We start from the raw sequence: 20,305 nt of genomic DNA, 5'->3' as shown, positions 1-20,305 counted from the left end.
TAGAAATATTAACGTGTTTTTTTAGAACATATTTAGCGTATCTTTTTTAGAACATATTTAGTGTATTTTTTTAGAACATATTTAGTGTATTTTTTTGTAGAACTTTAACGTGTAGTTTTTGTAAATATTTAGGGATTGTATTTAGCGTATTGCTTTTAGTAACTGTTGAATGTTTATTTTCCAGCGTGACATTGAAGAGGGTTCCGGACCTCGCCATCCTGCTAGACGTGGTGTTACAGCATCTGTTCGGAGGGACCGAGAAGCCGAGAAGCTCATGGCGGATGCTCAAAGGGCGCACGTGACAGTACATCGGCCCATGAGTGACGATGAGGATTATGCTACCATGGATGATGGTGAGGACCTTCCCGAGAGCGACCATAGCCCAATTCGTCGGGCGTCGAAGGGGAAGGGTGCTCGTGCCGAGTCATCTGGTAAATAATTTACATTTTTATCATAATTTTTATTTATTAATTTACTTTACTATAGAAAAATGGTATAAATGTTATATGTTTAATACTATATTGTAGGAAGTAGTAAGCGCTCGAGGAATGTTGTAGAGGATGACTGGATTGTCACGGATCCGGTCCCCGGTGGTCCAATTGATGGTACTGTGATTCCCAGCTTCTTGGGACATGTCGCTTCTACCATATGGACCGGACAGCTGAGGTCGGAGCTCAGGGGCCACACTAGAGGGACATTCTGCAGGAAATTAAATGACTGGTATAAGAGTGCTCGTCCAGAGGTCAGGGCGCTTATACGGGGATCGCAACTATCACACCTCCCATCTACCATGTACACACACATTGATATGCCCCTTATATGTGATTTTGTGGAGCGGTGGCAGCCAGATACGTCATCATTTCACATGCCATTTGGGGAGATGACGATTATGCTGCATGACGTCTGGGAGATTCTACGTATCCCAGTGGAGGGGCGGCTGGTGTCTGATAGCATTGGTGGGGAACAACTTCAGTCGGTAGTGATGGAGGTGTTTGGGGTGAATAGAAATGAGCTGCTGGCTACCCATTGGAAAGGTGGCGGGGTATTCTGCAATTCAGTTGTCTCTTTATGCTCTGTAGGTCGGATGTCTGAGTTTGAGGCTATCGGGTGGATGTTTTTGATGTTCGGTACCACCTTGTTTATAGACAAGAGTAGCGACCGAATCCGACCCGCGTGCGTACTAGAGGTGCAGGATGGGGTAGAGGATGTGGCTGGCTACTCCTGGGGCACAGCTACACTAGCATACCTATACCGGCAGCTAGGTGTTGCTAGTAGAGGAGATTGTGGACAGATAGCGGGTTGTTTGACTCTTTTGTAAGCGTGGATATACGAATATTTTCCGTGTTTCAGACCTCAGCGAGAGGTTCTCACACCCCATCCGGATGCTCCCCGAGCTCGTATCTGGATCACGACACAGCAGTTCAGGACAGAGACTCGTTTGAGAGATTTGCGTCGCCGTCTTGATAGATTGACAGCGGCGGAGGTACGATTTCTACTTGTACAGTAATCAACTTTTTAGGAAGATATTAATTTACTTTTATAATAATTAACTTCTGACATTTGTAGGTGATGTGGATGCCATACGGTCCTGACATAGTGACCCGCACTCCTAGGACTATCTATAGAGGATGGATACGATACCGGGATGTCATGGAGCCGTATATGCCTGATAGATGTCTCCGTCAGTTGGGGTATATCCAGATTGTACCCATGCCTGCTTTCAGGGGCACGAAGGTTGTACGTCCTTGGAATAGCAGTATATTTTTAGTATGTTTATTTTAGTAATTAGTAATTCCAATTACACAGTCATTCCAATTACACAGTAATTCCAATTACACAGTAATTCCAATTAAACAGTAATTTGCAGTTAAGTAATTTCAATTAAACAGTAATTCCAATTAAACACTAAATGCCATATCCTGCAGCTCTTGATAATCTATCCCACTGTATTCGCCGATCTGCATACAAAAGGTCCCATCCTTCGACACTATTGTCGCGACATATGTTCCAGTTAAGTAGTATCGGTGGCACTGGAAAATCACTGGATAAGTCCAGCCGAATATAATGTTCACACCGAAGACCTAAATGAGCAATGACAATTTCTCGTTGTGGTCGTGTAGCAGTTGCGGGTGCATACAGTGGCAGCACAGTACCACATGAAAATAAGCTCCCTCCATTCCCATATCCGAAAAAGAATACAGCAGCATTGTATAATGACGCAATCGGATACAGATCATCAAAAGTTATCATCCAATGGTCATCTGTACAATTCCCACCATCCCAAGCAATCCGTTTAACTGCCGCTGTAATCCCATCATAGTAAATTGGCTCGTATAAAGAATGTTTAGCAATTAGTTCATTCACTATAGCCGTTCTAACAAAATACCAACTCTCTTCATCACCGAATACTCGGTCTGCCACAACACGGAACCCACAGTTACCATCACCCTTGACATCGAGATAGGATTCAATATAAGGCTTTATGATTTCAATGATTTTGTCATAATTATGGTAATCAATAATATCACATTCAGTGGCAGCAGAACCTATAATAGTATAGATCTGGACTTAATAAACATTTAATAGTAGAAGGAACACAAATGATTCTATACACAACTATTACGTAAATTAAAAATACATGCTGATCGGTTAGAAGAGCGCCCACGACTCCGAGACGAACTGTAATTCCGAGCCCGTCCACGACGACTGTCACGATACTCCCACGCACTGGGCATACGTTTGGTTGATGATCCTTTTGGTCGTCCTCGAACATCGGCTTTGACTTCCGGTTCACAATACCTAGCTTCGTCTGGATGAAGTTGCCGGTGAATAAATTGAGAAACATTGCGTATACAGGTTGGATCACTTTTATCGACCTCGTCAATAAGAGAGTGAAAGTATTCCCGCTCTTCGGTCCCATGAACATACTCCAAATTGCCACTAGTATCAGGTTGACCAATGACAAGTGTTTTCCAAAATGGATGTATCTTTGAAATACTTACCGATTTACCTGAACGACACGCTCGGCTAATCTCGCATGCACACGGAATCTGGTAAGAGGTCCTCAACATATGACCGCAACGTTCGTCCACTTCATAACTCAACTTTTTCATTCGCAAATATTCAGTACCAAGCAACACCAAACAGTGGTGGGAAACTTTGCACGACAACATTTCGAACGGAGGTCCGGAATGCGATACAAGCTTTTTCTGTCTTGAAGCTTCAAGAGTGCCCCTGATACGAAGAAACATATAGTATGAATCAAAATACATATTACTAAATTCAAATATAATAATAACAGTAAGGAAATGGAATAAATTTATACTTGATTTTGACGACTTGCAAATCAATTTCATGGTGAACCTTGGCCCAAACTGTATCGAGGGATCCAGTAGAGGAATTCAGCCATCTCTTCAAAGAAGAATGTTCACTCTCCACTCTACAGGTTGTTGTGTTGCCAAAATGTAAGAAATCTTTAGTCCACGCAACAACAAACTTCTCTTTGTGGACTAACCATGTATTCTCAACATAAGCTACCACATTACCTATCTTTCCCATTGTATCCTTCATCTTGGCCACTTCCAACTCATATTCATCTACTGTTTGAGAATTTATTATTTTCTTCCATCTGCCATTCTTGAATTTTGAAGCAAAATTCATGTCTCCACCCATGAGTTTGTAGACTCTGTTTTCTACATCCTTGTTAATGTGCCAAGTACACAACATGTGTGCAGAATCTGGAAAAACCTCTCTAACAGGCCTCATCAATCCCAACTCTCTATCAGTCAAAATAACTGTCGGATTCATGTCAAATCCAATCAAATTCCTCAAACACTCCATAACCCAACGGTAGCTAGATTCGGTCTCATCCTGCATAATCACATACGCGATTTTGAAATTGTTGTTGCATGGAGTCATCCCAACAATTTCGAAGAATGGCATTCTGTACTTGTTGGTCTTGTATGTTGAATCCATGCCAATATACCAGTGGTACGTCCGTAGTAATTCAACAGAAGCTGGATGTGCCATAAATACATGTGTTAACACATTAGTTTCCGAATCAGCAAGCGAAGCATGATAATACTTGTTCATGACGGCAAGGTGGAAAAACTGACTAATCATATCTCTACCCTCAAACCCATCCTTCCTCAACCGGTCTCTATAATTGTATACATGCTTTATTGTTGGGTTATCTTCTGGATGTTTCGTACGAAGTGCCGTCATAATAGCACACGGCTTTGCTTGATACGAACTCATGTCACGCACAATTAGCTTCGCTGCTGGACTAAGACCGCTAATCTGTCGGTGTCCCTCCGCATAAACTATCATTTCATGATTATGCGTACTCTGCTCCCCAGCATTAGCAACGATCTGCCAACCCGAAAAATCTTGCAACTGCCTGACTTTTAGCCGAAATGGACAGCCACACGCTTTAGTTTTTGTTTTCCTACTTAAACCATCTTCTAAGGGAATAGGCAATCCTCTATACCGTTCGCCACGTGAACATCTCAGAAGAGTTTGTTTACCTCCGTGTTTATGCGAAGAAATAACGATCTCGAAACCATTTTTGATTGCAATGTTTTTCGCCCATTGAATTGCTTCCACATTTGTTTGAAATACCGTGCTCGTTATGAAATAAGGACTATAATCGATTCCGTCGCCAACCCAAACTCTAGCTGCCTCCTGAAAATACATGCAACACGGACTAATGTTAGATTAGTCGCAAAATGGGTCCTTGGACCTCCTGCACATAGGCAGGCGGGTCCAGGACCCGCCAACATTTAAAGGGAGGCGGGTCCAGAACCCGCCTCCATTCAGACGCGGGCGGGTCACGGACCCGCCCCCCTTAAGACGAGGGCGGGTCCAGGACCCGCCCCCCTTCAGACGAGGGCGGGTCATGGACCCGCCTACGTCTGAACAGGGGCGGGTCCTGGACCCGCCCAAGTCTAAGGGGGGCGGGTCCGTGACCCGCCCCTCACAAAATTAAAAAAAAATAAATCAATTTATAACTTAAATTTAAAAAATTTAAAAAAATATTAAATCATTACCTCATCTTCGGAGTTTTCGTATTCCGACGTTCTCGGATCCATAATTTTTTGTTACGTGCTTTGTTCGGGTGTGGGAGAGAGAGAAGGGTGATTTCAAATTTTTAAAAAAAATAATGGAAGGGGCATAATGGGTATGTAAGGGGCGGGGGCTGTAAAAAAGGGGCGGTGTACGGTAACGCCCTAAAAATAACTTTAGTTTTCTAAGATGTGGAAAGAGGAATAGTGTTGACTTTCATATGGTCATTTTGTTTTGTGAGCTGGGGTGAAATGGAAAGGCATTGTTGACTTTCTAAGGGGCCTACTTTCTTAATCTTATTTAAACCACAATGTGTATATCATGGGACACAAATAATGTTTTTATTATTTTCTAAGATGTGTATCTCTTAAATTGTTCTTGCGTTTAAGTAACCATTTTGTTTTCTTTCTGTGTCTTTAAGCCAATTAATTAACCATCTTTCCTCCAATTTTGCATTCTTAATTTTTATTTTCAAAGCCCCAAAAATTAGGTGAATGTGAAACCAACTTTTTAATTTTATATGTAGTGAAATATCTCTTTCAAAGGACATACACATACAAGTGCAACTTTGTTTCCAAATAAAAACTAAACAAGTTGAGCAATTTCTATTAGGGACTTACATTTCTTATATCATTAGTATATGATTCACAATTTACAAATTTAATGCGCCTAATAAGACCCGTTTGATACGGTTATTATTTTATTGCATTTTTTATTAATATACATGAAAATACATTTTAAAGAATATTATATGTAAACATCACCCTTCGGATTCGGAAAACTCATAGGAATGTTCGGTCTGAATAAATAAATATTTCTTGAAAAATTGATTGTATTGAATAATCGGAAAAATAATGAACATAAATAAATAGATGATATTGAAGTACATAATAAAAAAAAAAAAACTAAGTGAAAGATCCTCCTAACCTTTACTCTTATTTATAAAGTAGCAGGAGCTAAACTAATTAATACTTACTAACAATAATTACTAATCTCAACTAACTTACTAATTACTTCATCACTAAATCTAAATGATATATCCATATATAATTAATGTTCTTCTCATTTATTATTTTGTCCCCACACTTTTTATGCCTTTCGTTTTTGAGTGTGTATATGCTTTCATTTATTTAAATTCCATATATTTCATTGGATTTCTTTTTACATTTGATAATTTACATATGTTATCTATAATATAACATTTTCATTTGTACATTCTTCGAATTTAGCATGAGCATAACTGATTTATTTAGACCATTCGTGATCGGTGCAACGTATATTAATAGATCTACATAATTTCAGTAGGATCAATTCAAATCCATTTTTTCTAAAAAAAAAAAAAATCAACAGTGAAATTTGGATTGTAGCTATTTTTGAATGATTTATGTTTTTAAAAAGCAATTTTAAATCCTTTTCTATTTTAAGTTTTTATTTATTTTATGTCTTTTGTTATGTCTCTTAATATTTTTGTATTTGGTCTCAAATACGCCTCTAACTCTAAATCTTCTATACAATAAGAGATATCCTTACCACACTATAAGAGTGATGGATATAAATTCTTAACGGTAAGTTTTAATTGGAAGAGAATTTATTTAAAAAGTGTCTAACGAATCTCGAACTGAAAAATTAAAAAGCTATAAAAATAAAATTAGTTTCTGAGTCAAATCTTATATCTATGGTTAGATACATTATTATCATGAAATTCCCCTGCACCCAACCCAAAGACAATTTATCCTTTAAAAGACCTTATAAAGGTAATGGTCATTATTAAACTTCATTATATAGATACAAGTTATCATCAACATATGGATTTCGGAAATTAACAAAATATCTCTTTTTATATCCAAAAATAGTGCATTTAACGCAAAGAAAACACTATGACAAGATTTGTTACTGAATTTAATTTAATTTGATTAGGTAAACTTATTTACCTAATAAGACTAGGTTTATTAAGGCATAATGCTAAAAGGTTGCTTCACTTGTATATAAAGAGGATAAATTTCACAACTTATGATTATAGATTATAGTTTAGTTGGAAATGCAAATTGAATTTGTGATAAAAATATTTCGAACTGGTTCTCATTAAATATATTTTAGGAAGCGGTGAAATTTTTTCACTGTGATTAAACTTCGAACAAAAATATGTCACGTGAGATTAAAAAGAAAGAAATTTTTTTGTTGGTGAAATACATATGTGAATCTTTGATCAATTTATTTTTTTTATCGATCAAGCCCTTAATCTTTTAAATGGTTATATGAAGTTATTGATCAATTATTTTTTAATAAATTAAGACCCTAATATTTTAAATAGATATATTAAATCATTGATCAATTAATTTTTAACACATTAAACCCTTATTAACGTGTTAAAATAATGATATGCTATCAATTCTGTTTGTGCTAAATAAAAGTTAGTCTCACACACATAATATGAACCTTCAAAAGGGATTTAATGTATTAAAAAAATAACTGATCAATGATTTAATGTCTCCATTTAAAAGATTATGGACTTAATGTGTGCAAAAATAATTTACCATAAGTTTAATGTATCTATTTAAAAAATTAAGAATTTAATCAATAAAATTTAAACTGATCGGGGGTTTAAATATGCATTTTTCCTTCTTTGTATTTTCAAAAAAGACTCAATTTTAAGGAAACTGGATTTAATAAGGATTACATTGAAGCAAAAATGTAAAAATTCAAGAAAAACAAAATTGTTATTATTAACTTGGAACATATGCTAATGTAATAGAAACAACTCTTATATAACATAGACAATGAGAATTGGTCCGAGTGATAAGGAAGGAGGAGTTGAATCTCACTTATATTATCTCTCACATATATAATATATGCTTTTAATACAAAACCAAATAATTTTCTTATAATACATAACCAAATAAGAAGAGGATAATGACGCCAAAATGAAGGATTAACATTAAAAAACGTCATCATAACGAGATAATGAGCAACCTAGTTAGTTTGGCGCTTGACAAAACACAATTTGAAACCAACTAACTGACTAGTAAGAAAACAACATGAATGAATCACGTGTTTACTGCTAAGAGTGAACTCGAGAGTATTATACATATTATTATATGTTTTTTAAAGTAATATCTTTTAAACTTGAAATGTGTATAATTAAATTTATTGATTTTTTTGAAAGATAAATTTCTTTATTTTTTTTATAATATTAATCTTATCATGCATATTTGTGGATGAAAAATAGACAGAACACGACATCTGTGTCTTTGACACCAATAAAGTGATTATCTTAACAAATAATTCTAATACAAATACGAGTTTAAAGCTTACGTATTGTAGAGCAGAACCCTTTCAAAAGATAAACACATGAAGAGTCAAATCTACCACGATTGTGTATCGCCGATCATGTGTCACCGATGATGACGTTAGACACGAAGTGATAACGAATAATCCACGAACTAAATCCTGATTTAGGAGACAAATGGGGTGGCGCAGGAGATACATAGAGAGGCACATAATGTCACGTCCGTGTCTAAAAAAATTAATACTTATTTTTTTTGAAATAGATAGTGTTAATTAATTATGAATTTAAATATATTATTGGGATTAATTTAATATTTTTAAGCGTAAATTAATAATTATGAGTAAGTGTTATAAAATGTTATAAATTAGAGGATCTTAATTGATATTTTCATAAATAATAATATATAATTGTATTTTTGTTATGGTCATTACGTTTTTATTGTTAAAAAAATAAAATAAAAGAATTGTATTATTATTATTATTGTTATTATTATAAAACAAAATAAGAAAAAGGTATATTTGAATTATCATTATTATTATTATAAAAAAAAGAAGAGTGACATGTGTAGCCTAGGTGTTAGAAATCTAGGAAAGGTCCAACTTGTTTAATGAGGTGTACCTCATTATTTATTAAAAAAAAATAATAATCTTATTCTTCTAATATATATAGAAGAAATCGAAGAAGAAGGGGAGAGAGGAGTGGGATTATGAAAGTGAAGGGAGAGGCTTAGTTTTTCTGAATATATATGGATTGGGGTTCTGGATCAAAGGTTTTGATTGATTTCGAGTTAAAGCAAACGGTTTCGTGTGGACATATTAGAATTTGTAACGTTTACGAGGTAATATTATTTATAACGTTTAAGAGGTAATATTATTTTTTAGTTAGATGTTACAATAGACGATTATTTAGAAGTTTCTGACACGGAAAGAATTGACGCAGAATTAGTGTTAGCTAATTGTAGCAGTGTCACGAGTCTAACTGAACCTTATATCGGAATTAGCGATATCAATTTAGTGTTACAGATTACAATTTCAGTGATAAACGAGAATAGTTCGATAAAGTGTTTGGTGTAAAATTTAGTTTTAAGGGACTTTATTTTGACGAGTTAAAATAAGTTATAAAGGACTAATACTGATATTTATCAATTAGAGTCGGTATAAAGTTAAATATACAATTAGTACAAGAATTTGAATATAAAGTTAGTTCAAACAGACTTATGATAATATAACAAGTCTAACGGAATATGCAGCCTAAAATAATTATACTGGTTTAGTGTTATACGTAACTATTCCGGTAACAGATAAAAATAAGTCTAAGAAAAGTATTTGGTTTAAAAATAGTTTTAAAAGTATTTCAGTGGTTGTGAATACTTTTGGTTCTAATTGTTATTTCAAATATTTGAATACTCTCAATTTGGATTGGAAAATGAATTTAACTATTTTATACGAATTGTTTTTGGATTGGATTGAGAAAGCTGTTGTGGTTATCGTTGTTATTATTTATGTGATTTGGATGAAGTCCAAATATGATTTTTATTTGTGATATTTTGAAAGCAAGATAAAATGGTTTTGTTCATCTAGGATTGTCCGGGGTAGGAGTTGTAAGTTGTAAGACCATACCTAATGGCGGTATGGTCAGAATGCACGGCTGGTAGTCCTAACTGTTAGGCAAGGAACGAGATATAAATGAAATATCTCGATTATTGATATTGTTGATGTTATGAGAAACTACACGGGTGGAATTCGAGGATGGACACATACGAGTTTTGTATTACGTTTTTGCAAAGTGTGATGATTTGATTTGTTACATATTTTGATAAAAATGTTTATTACGAGTTGGTTTGATAAAACGATTACCAATTGGTTTGATAAAAACATTTATTTGATTACGATTTGGTTTGATAAAACGTTTATTCGGTTTGATAAAATGTTTATTTGTTTTATTGTCGAGAGATTAAATATTGGTTTAGGCCCAATAACCGTATTGTGAATAAAAGTATATAGTTAGAAGTGAAATATACAATTAAATCATTAGTGTATTAATGATAGCTCCCATTTGTATAAGGTTTTTAGGCCCCTTTTAGCTTCTTTTTGCTTTATTTCCTTTCAGTTTTATTATTGTTTTGTTATCTTTTAGTTAGAATTAGTAATTTCTCTTATTTTTGGCATTTTCTGTGTTTTCAGGTGTTTTTGGGCCAATTTGAGCATTTCCGAACCAGACCCAAGCCTATTGGAGCATTTTCGGATTCTTCAGGGACCATCAGAGCACTTTTGGGATTCATCAGGGACCATTAGAGCACTTTTCGGAAGCCCAAGGACCTAAACAGATAAAAGCCGAAGCCACAGTTCCTTGAATAGGACCTGTCTCGGCGAGACATCACCTGTCTCGTCGAGACAGGCCCTCGTCTCATCGAGACATGCCTTGTCCCGACGAGACGAGGCGGGGAAAGGCGCACCAGCGCCTTCCCCCTTGCTGGAATGCGCGGATTTGGGCCTAAAAGCCCATCTAACACTTTGTAATTTTCCTTTTTTACCCTTGAGGCATTAGGGTTTCCTCCCTAACTCTATAAATAGGGAGCTAAACCTAATCCTTAAGGGGGGATTAGCCATTTAATAAATCAGAGAGCCGCTAGGGTTTTCTCTCCTCCATTATGTAGGTTTATATTTTTGTTTAGATTAGATTTTCCTGCTTTCTAGGTTAGATTTATTTCCTGTTTTTATTTCTTTCAAGAACAATTGATGGGAGAAGTTCCTCGTCTTCTATTTCTGTAATTGGAATCGGCAAAACGGGTTTTGGATTTCTATCTCTTTCCCTTTTATCTTTTGCGATTATATTTAATTGAAGCTTTTTCCATTATTCTTATATGCCTATTGCTATGATTAATTTGTCTATGAATTAATCCTCATCCAATTTGGGATGGGGATGAAATTGATTATATGAATATGTATGATTAGGGATCTAGGACCTTTGATTGATTAGTTTATGCATGCTTAATGCCTAGATATTGTTAGGAACAGGATTTATGCTAGAATGAACATTGATAATGATCAACTAGCCTGTTTATGTATATAATGTGCCTAATGCCTGTGACCCTGACATTAAATTGGATTATAGATAGATGAGAACCTGACCACGGAATTGTCTATGCTGAATCTGTGTAAACTTGACCTCGCTAGAGACCACTAGGAGTGCGGCTTCGTGGCTGGGCTATGGCTTTAGCCTTAGTTGCCAATGAACCTAATGCTTTGCATGACCTAGGGTATATGCCTAATCAAGCCGTCACCCAAATGCATGTGAATAGAAAGGACAATACTGATCACATTAGTCTTTCACTTAGGGCAATTACCGTCAAATCACTGGTAAAACATAATTATGAACTCCCTAAACCCATACATAGGATTTAATCAAAGGATTCCTCAGCCTAGTTTGTCCACCTTCTACCTTGTCAATTGTTCGCTTTATCTTATTATTGCTTTCAATTTAGTTATTTAGTTATTCCAAACCAAAACCTTTATCCAAACTCTCTAAACAATTAGATCATTTTAGGTAGATTTACTAGTTATAACGAATAGTCTTTGTGGTTCGATCTCGTGCTTAGCACTTTATTACTTGTTGCGGTAGGATACACTTGTCCTATTAAATGATATATACTTTGCGAGCATCAAGTTTTTGGCGCCGTTGCCGGGGACTATTTTGTTTATAATTAGATTAAATTTGCTTGGAACTATTTTATTTATAATTAGATTATATTTCGAAATACCCGACAACAACACGATCAAGTTTTTGATTAAATGTTGCCGGGACTAATTCGATTATAATCTGCGCAAATTGAATAGGTTGAAATGATTGTTTAGATTTGTATAAAAAAAATCATTAATTTTTTTTTCTTTTTCTCTTTCGTTGTTTTCTTTTTATGCTTATTTCTTTCTTTTTTTTTTCTAATGGCAGGACCCTATAAGCAAAACACTCGCCAACGCTAAATTGATTTCTATGACATTCGTTGGGATTTCAAAGCTTAGCATCGGACATTCGGGGTTGGAGTGACAGCCACCCCTGAGGGAGTTTTTCTATCATATTTCTTTTCTGCACTTTATGTTTTGCTTTTATGGATTTTATGAAGTAAATGCATGGGTAAGTGTGGGGAGGAGATAATAGGATAGAATGGCTTTAGATTCTTGCCATTAATTTCTTATGTTTTTGTTTTAAATTTTAGGATTTCATGCTTTCTGTTTTTGTTTGCTTTTTATTTTGATTCTAGGAATAAAAAGAATCATAGGCAGTTGAATTTGATACATTTAGCTATCCCGCAATACAGTTGACAATGCGCTTAAAAATTTGCACATTCTAAATGAAATTGATGCATGAGAAAAATCTTGAACAACGTTTGAGTCTCCAAACAGTATTATTTGCTTAAAATTGACATGGAACGGAACGTTAGTTGAGGCTAGGATTGATACCAATAACCCTTAAATTGTGAGTTAGAGCCAGAAAGATCAATATTTTAGACTCATGATTAGGAACAATTGATCTCTTAGGTGTGAGATTACATTTATTGTCTTTGTGCTCATAGGAATTGCATCCAATACTTGTTGAATTTTGTGTTTCTATTAAACTTGAAATGATTAGGCAACCTAGGTATAACCCTTTGTGAAATTTAGCCTATTTCTTTGTTTAGCCAAAATCCCTTAACAATTCCCCTAGATAAGCCCCTTTGAGCCTTTTATCCCTTTCTTTGATCAACCCTGTTACAAACCTTAGCCTTCTTAAATATCCTTTCTCACCCAAGTTAATTGACTCAATTTAGTTTTGATAAATCCTTAGACACACATCTCCTTCAAATTCTCGCTAGCAATCATTAAAAGGTTGTAATTTTAATAGAAGAAGCAACCATTACCCATTTGATTTTCACTCTTTTATCCCCTCTATTCAAAAAAAAAAAAAGGTTAAAAACCAAATCAAAAAAAAAAGAGGAAAGGATAAACGACATGTTTATATTTTTAGTTTCTTCCCGAATACTTCACTGATTCACAAACACAACCTTGAGCTTAAACCTTGTTTTACATAGCGGAAAACGTGTCCCTTTTGGATTTCGACTTGCTTGAGGACAAGCAAGATTTTAAGTGTGGGGAGGTGGTTTATAGCTCCCTAATGCTGAAAATTTGTCATTTTTGCAAAAATTTTAACTATTTGAGTCATTAACTTTTTGCCTATAAATTCCCTTTTTCCTACCCCAACCCTTAGCCAATGTTACAACCCTTTAAAGACCTATGATTTTGTTTAATTTTAATGCATTAATTTTGACCGGATGGATGATGCAATCCCAATGTGACCACTTTGTGCAATTAAATGTAGAGCGTTTATAAAAAAAAATTCACCCAAACACTTGAGCGTTAGAGTGACCACTTGTGAGCTATCAATTTTAGTCCTTTTCCTTCGTTTTCATGAAGTGTTGATTGATAAAGCCAATTAATCAGTTTTGGAGACTCGTCTGAGGTTCATTATGTTTTTAATTGCAAAATGAGTAGTCTGAACTGTTGTGAATAATAAAGTGTAGTAGATTCTTGTTTTTGTAAGGGAGCTATTTGTTGATTTTTCTCTGCTTTAGATTCTGTCTTGCTTGAGGACAAGCAAGATTCAAGTGTGGGGAGGTTGATAGCTCCCATTTGTATAGGGTTTTTAGGCCCCTTTTAGCTTCCTTTTGCTTTATTTCCTTTCAGTTTTATTATTGTTTTGTTATCTTTTAGTTAGAATTAGTAATTTCTCTTATTTTTGGCATTTCCTGTGTTTTCAGGTGTTTTTGGGCCTATTTGAGCATTCCCGAACCAGACCGAGCCTTTTGGAGCAATTCTGGACAATTCAGGGACCGTCGGAGCACTTTTGGGACTCGCTAGGGACCATTAGAGCATATTTCGGAAGCCCATGGACCAAAAAGGATAAAAACCAGAGTTCTGTCCCATTTTGGCACTTGTCTCGACGAGACACAAAAGCGTCTCGGCGAGACAAGGCCTGTCTCGACGAGACACATAAGTGTCTCGACGAGACAGGTCCTCGTCTCGACGAGACACTGCCTGTCTCGACGAGACGAGGCGGGAGAGGCGCAAAAACGCCTCTCCCTTGCTGGAATGTCGAACTATTATGCCCAAAAAGCCCCTGTTAATATAGAAAACGACCTTTGTACCCCCGGAGACACTAGGATTTCGCCCTATCTCTATAAATAGGGAGCTACTCTCAGTTATTCGGGGACGGATTCCTTAAGAGCCGTCACCATGTAGGTTTTTATTTAGCTTTTAGTTTAGCATTTTTCAGCTTTCTAGATTAGGTTTATTTCAGTTTAGTTTTGTCTTTTCAAGAACGATTGATGGGGGAAGCGCTTGATCTTCTACTTTGTAATTGAATCAGACAAACGGGTTCTAGATTTCTTCTCTCTTACCCTTTTATCTTTTACTTTTATATTAATTGAAGCTCTTTTCCATTATTCCCATTGCTATGATTGGTTTGTCTATGAACTGATCCCCATCCAATTTGGGATGAGGATGAAATTGATTGTATGAATATGTATGATTAGGGATTTAAGACCTTTGATTGATCAGTTTATGCATGCTTAATGCCTAGCTATTGTTAGGAACAGGATTTATGCTAGAATGAACATTGATAATGATCAACTAGCCTGTTTATGTATATAATGTGCCTAATGCCTGTGACCCTGACATTAAATAGGATTATAGATAGATGAGAACCTGACCACGGAATTGTCTATGCTGAATCTGTGTAAACTTGACCTCGCTAGAGACCACTAGGAGTGCGGCTTCGTGGCTGGGCTACGGCTTTAGCCTTAGTTGCCAATGAACCTAATGTTTTGCATGACCTAGGGTATATGCCTAATCAAGCCGTCACCCAAATGCATGTGAATATGAAGGACAATACTGATCACATTAGTCTTTCACTTAGGGCAATTACCATCAAATCACTGATAAAACATAATTCTGAACTCCCTAAACCCATACATAGGATTTAATCAAAGGATTCCTCAGCCTAGATTGTCCACCTTCTACCCTGTCAATTGTTCGCTTTATCTTATTATTGCTTTCAATTTAGTTATTTAGTTATTCCAAACCAAAACCTTTATCCAAACTCTCTAAACAATTAGATCATTCTAGGTAGATTTACTAGTTATAACGAATAGTCTTTGTGGTTTGATCTCGTGCTTAGCACTTTATTACTTGTTGCGATAGGATACACTTGTCCTATTAAATGCTATATACTTTGCGAGCATCAGTTAATCAACGTGTGAATAAGTTAAGAGAACTACCTAAAATAGTTAGAACTACGTGGCTTTGATTCCCGATTTAAAGATTGCAAGATGGTCGGGATACGTAGGAAGCTTGATAGAATTATCAAGTCCAAGCCAAATAATTAAATAAATGTTAGGTAGTCCGAATAAATTTTTATCTATTAGAAAAGACGTTCGATTTTTAGACTGTTAGATGTTCGTTATCCTGTTTTCCGTTCATACCTGATGCCGTTTGGGGTCGGGTGTGACACATAGAATATTGGGGCCATTCTCGGGTTCCATTTTCTAGTACCATGACCAAAATAAACTCTGGATTTCATCATCTTGTGTGTTGTGATTAGGGTTAGGAGGTCATCTATTTATAACCTCCAGTTAGACTATAAAACTCTAATCTTAATCTTCCATCTCTTTAGATGAGCTTGACCCGTTTCACTTATAGACAGATAAATATTTGACTCATAATTCCGAATATTTCTAACAAATTATTATACAGACCATAGTTAATTAACATAGACAATTATCTTTTATGAAAAAAGAAAATGGCAAAAAACATTATTGATCTTTCATTTTTTTTTCCATTAAGCCTTTAATTCTTTATTTATCCTGTAATAGCTTATTTTTGTCAAAGTAAGTCTATAACAAAAAAAAAAAAATCAGCTTTAGAACTTGGTTAAAAATGTTATTCATTTCAAATACGTTCAATATTTGTATTTTTCAAAGTTTGAAAACAGTTTTTGATATTTGTAATATAACTATACGAAACTTGTAAAAACATTATTTGAAATTATAAAAACAATATCATTTCAAACACCAATAAAATGAATAACATACTTTTAATTGAATTAAATATTTACAACTAACTAATTTGACAAGTAAAAGTTTAATACGATAAAAAAAAGTTTATTATATCCAAATAAAAGTTTAATGAATAAAAAAAATAAAAGAGTATTGCCTTATGATGCTTGTTAAAGAAAATTTCATCAAAACAAATTCTTTTACTCATTGTTGAAATTTTGAATTTAATTAAGATGATGACCATAAAATTACTTAATTCATTTTTTAAAGAATTTAATCCAAAAATTTAAAATAAAATAAATAAGATTTTAAAATATAATTTATATTATCTTTCACATATTATTATACGGTTTCTTTTAACACATAAGCAACGCTTACTTTATCAAGTAACAAGCGCCAAACAAAAAGAAGACATAATTTAAAACCGACTATCTCACTAGCAAGAAAACGACAAGAATGAATCACGTGTCTGCTGCTAGGAGTGAATTTGAGAGTATTATAATATTATTATATTAATTTTTTTGAAAATAATGTATTTTAAACTTGAAATGTCTATAATATAAATTTCTTGATTTCTTTTATAAATTAAATCTTTTGATTTAAAAGACTCTAATTTCATCTAATATAAAACAATTTAATCTAACATTTTTTTTATAAAAAGAAACTATATATTACTAAGTAAATGGAATAAAATTATTCAAAGAGAATTTCATATGTAAAAGAAAATGTGTACAAATAATTTAATCTAAAATTCAAGTTAATGGAAAAGGAGTTGTTATATGAAAAAAAAAAGTTAATGGAAAAGGCTTAAAACTAATATTTATAGGGAAAATTACAAAACTAGGTGAAATGGGAGGTCTATTTACATATTTAACCCATTTACTCAACCTACTACATATTTAGATTGATTTTGTGTGACTTTCCCATAATACCCCTAACCTTCCCACTTCCCCAAACGTAAACGGTCTCTCCCCTCTTCTCCTTGGTTGCGCGAAACGGTTGGCAGCTCCTCCATTAATTTTTTTTTTTGATAAATAAGAAAGGAAACAACAACAAAAAAAAAAAGAAAAGAAAAGAAACTAAGGCGGAACCATCCTAGGAAAGCCAGCTCCCACGAGATCATCCAGCAGCAGCCTTTGAATGTCAACCGGCGGGAGCAGAAGATGAGTAACACCCGGTTCAAGAGCATGAGCGCTGCTAGCCATAAAATTAGCAACCCGATTTTGCTCCCGGAACACATGCCGAAGACGAACACACTCAAAGTTCCTAAGAAGCAGCTTGATACCTTTGAAAAGGTTCCGACCAATACACGCAGTATCTCTATCCTCATTAATAGCCGCCACTATCTCGGTATTATCTGACTCAATCTCAATCGATCGACAACCCCTGCTCAAAGCAAGAGAGATACCAGAAAAAAGATCCCAAATTTTCGCATCATATGCGTTACATATACCGATGTTATGACAGAAACCAGCCACCCATTCTCCATGACAATCACGAATAATCCCTCCGGCAGAAATTAAATCATCACTTAACTTCGAGCCATCAGTATTAAGTTTATGCCATTCTACTGGAGGCTTCGCCCAGTGAACGAGAGTTTCCACCCTAGAGATCCCACCACTACCTCTTCCCAAATTATTCCAGGCCTCCTGAAACTCATTAACAGTAAACCATATAATCAACAATGTGTTAGAGGGAATATCCTCTTTTCTATCAAACACGAAGCGATTACGCCACCTCCACAGCAGCCAGCAGCACGAAATAAACGTAATCTGCCAGTTAGCACTCACATTTAGCTCCTTATCCCATAAGCACCATGAAAACTAGTCTAGATCTGATTTAGCAAAAAAAACAGGTAGCAGACGAGACAGAACAAAGAGTCGCCACACATTACCATTGTGCTGACAATCACGGAGAGTATGGGATATATTCTCGCATGCAGTAGAAGATCGAGGACAACTCTTAGTAGAAGCTAAGTGCCTCTGGAATCTCTCTTGATTAGTTAACAGCTTATGGTGCACCGTTAGCCAAGCAAAGCTACGCAGTTTTTGCGGAATTTTCAAGGCCCAAATTTTCTTCCACTGCCTCGAGGTAGCGCCCTCCCCGTGGCCACGAACAAGGTCATAAGCAGATTTGCAAGTGAATCGCCCAGAATTAGAACCACCCCAGATACGAGTATCATGATCTTCTCCCTCCATACTAATTTTAATACTATGAATCCTCAAAAGCCATTCAGTATTAAGAAATGGTTCAATCCGAGACCAGTCCCAATCTCCATTAGTATTGACATAGTCTGCCACATGCAAACCAATAACAAAATCAGGAGGTTTAGGATGTGCTACATCAATCAGTCTGACATTTTTAATCCAAACATCATTCCAGAATTTAACACATGTCCCATTACCAACATTTTATTTGATTCTAGTACAAAATTCCCGAAAGACAGAGTGAAAACTCTTCCAAAGAAAGGAGCAATTTTTCACGCGGGCAGTTCCACCAAAGACCTCATCGCTCCTATATTTTCCAAGCAGCACACGGACCCACAAAGCATCTGGCTCTTTCCACATACGCCAAACCAGCTTCATAAGCAAAGCCTTGTTATTATCCTCAGCTTTTCTGAGACCAGCTCCACCTTCATCCTTGGGCCGACAAACATCACTCCGGGGGATGAGATGAACTTTTCGAACACCATTAGTACCACCCCATAAAAATCGCCGATTAAGCTTATCGAGCTCCTTTAAGACATGATTAGGAAGTAATGAAGATTGCATAACATGGTTAGGAGTGGAGCTAGTGACCGATTGAATAAGTGTCATACGACCCGCAAGAGAGAGGTCATTAACCTTCCAATCTGACAACTTATTACTCACTGAATCAACTGTCTTATGAAAGGTTGCTTTAGAAACTCGACCACTGAATAGCGGGACACTAAGATAACTCCCAAGAGAACTAGTCACAGGGATACCAGTTATAGTACTGAGTGTGTTATAAAGAGAGGAAGGAATGTTTTTGGAGCAAAGCATTCTGGAATTTTGAATGTTTACCTTATGGCCAGAGGCTTGACAAAAGGTCTCAATAACATCATAGTTTGAACCTGTGCAATCTCTCCATCCACAAAAAGCATCACATCATCAGTGAAAAAGAGATGGGAAAGTGGAGGGCAATGCCTACCAATATTGACTGGATTAAGACGTTGATCCTGAATGGCATCCTGGATCATATGGGCAAGCCTCTCCATAGTAAGCACAAAGAGGTATGGAGAAAGGGGATCACCTTGACGGACACCTCTAGAAGGCCGGAAGGGATCAGAAATATCTCCATTCAAAAGAACCTGTAAAGATGAAGAAGAAATACAAGAGTGAATAATATGACACCAACTCCTAGGGAACTTCGCTTGACAGAGAGTATCAGTGATGAAATTCCAATCAAGCCGATCATAAGCTTTTTCAAAGTCCAATTTCAGCGCCACCATGCCACATTTCCCTTTCCTCATATGCATAGAGTGCACAACCTCTTGAGCAATACAAATGTTATCAACCATTTACCTTCTAGGGATAAAGCTACCTTGGTTGGGCCCAACCATAAAGGGTAAAAGGTTGCGGATCCTTGTAGCAATAATTTTCGTGACAGTTTTATAAATAACATTACAGAGGCTTATAGGCCGCATTTGGGTGAAAGAATTGGGACTAGGAACCTTGGGATTAAAACAATTAACGTGGAATTAGCTTTAGCTATATCTTTCGTACCATTAAAGACCCCATAAACAAACTGCAACACACCATCCTTCACTGAATTCCAGTGTTTCTGGTAGAAGATAGCAGGCAAACCATCCACTCCCGGGGCCTTGGTTCCCCCATTCCAAAGATCGC

At 35.7% G+C, this 20,305-nt stretch overlaps 1 long non-coding RNA gene across 1 annotated transcript; it reads left to right on the top strand.

The window, feature by feature from the left end:
- Nucleotides 1-9,010: 9,010 nt before the first annotated feature.
- On the top strand, nt 9,011-11,155 carry LOC136209480 (uncharacterized). Its single transcript, XR_010677546.1, has 2 exons — nt 9,011-9,188; nt 10,534-11,155. It is a non-coding gene; the product is annotated as an uncharacterized lncRNA (long non-coding RNA).
- Nucleotides 11,156-20,305: the final 9,150 nt, after the last annotated feature.

Source organism: Euphorbia lathyris, chromosome 1 (assembly GCF_963576675.1).
Source record: "Euphorbia lathyris chromosome 1, ddEupLath1.1, whole genome shotgun sequence".
In the NCBI taxonomy this organism is placed as follows: domain Eukaryota; kingdom Viridiplantae; phylum Streptophyta; class Magnoliopsida; order Malpighiales; family Euphorbiaceae; genus Euphorbia; species Euphorbia lathyris.
This window is presented reverse-complemented; position numbering and strand designations above follow the sequence as displayed.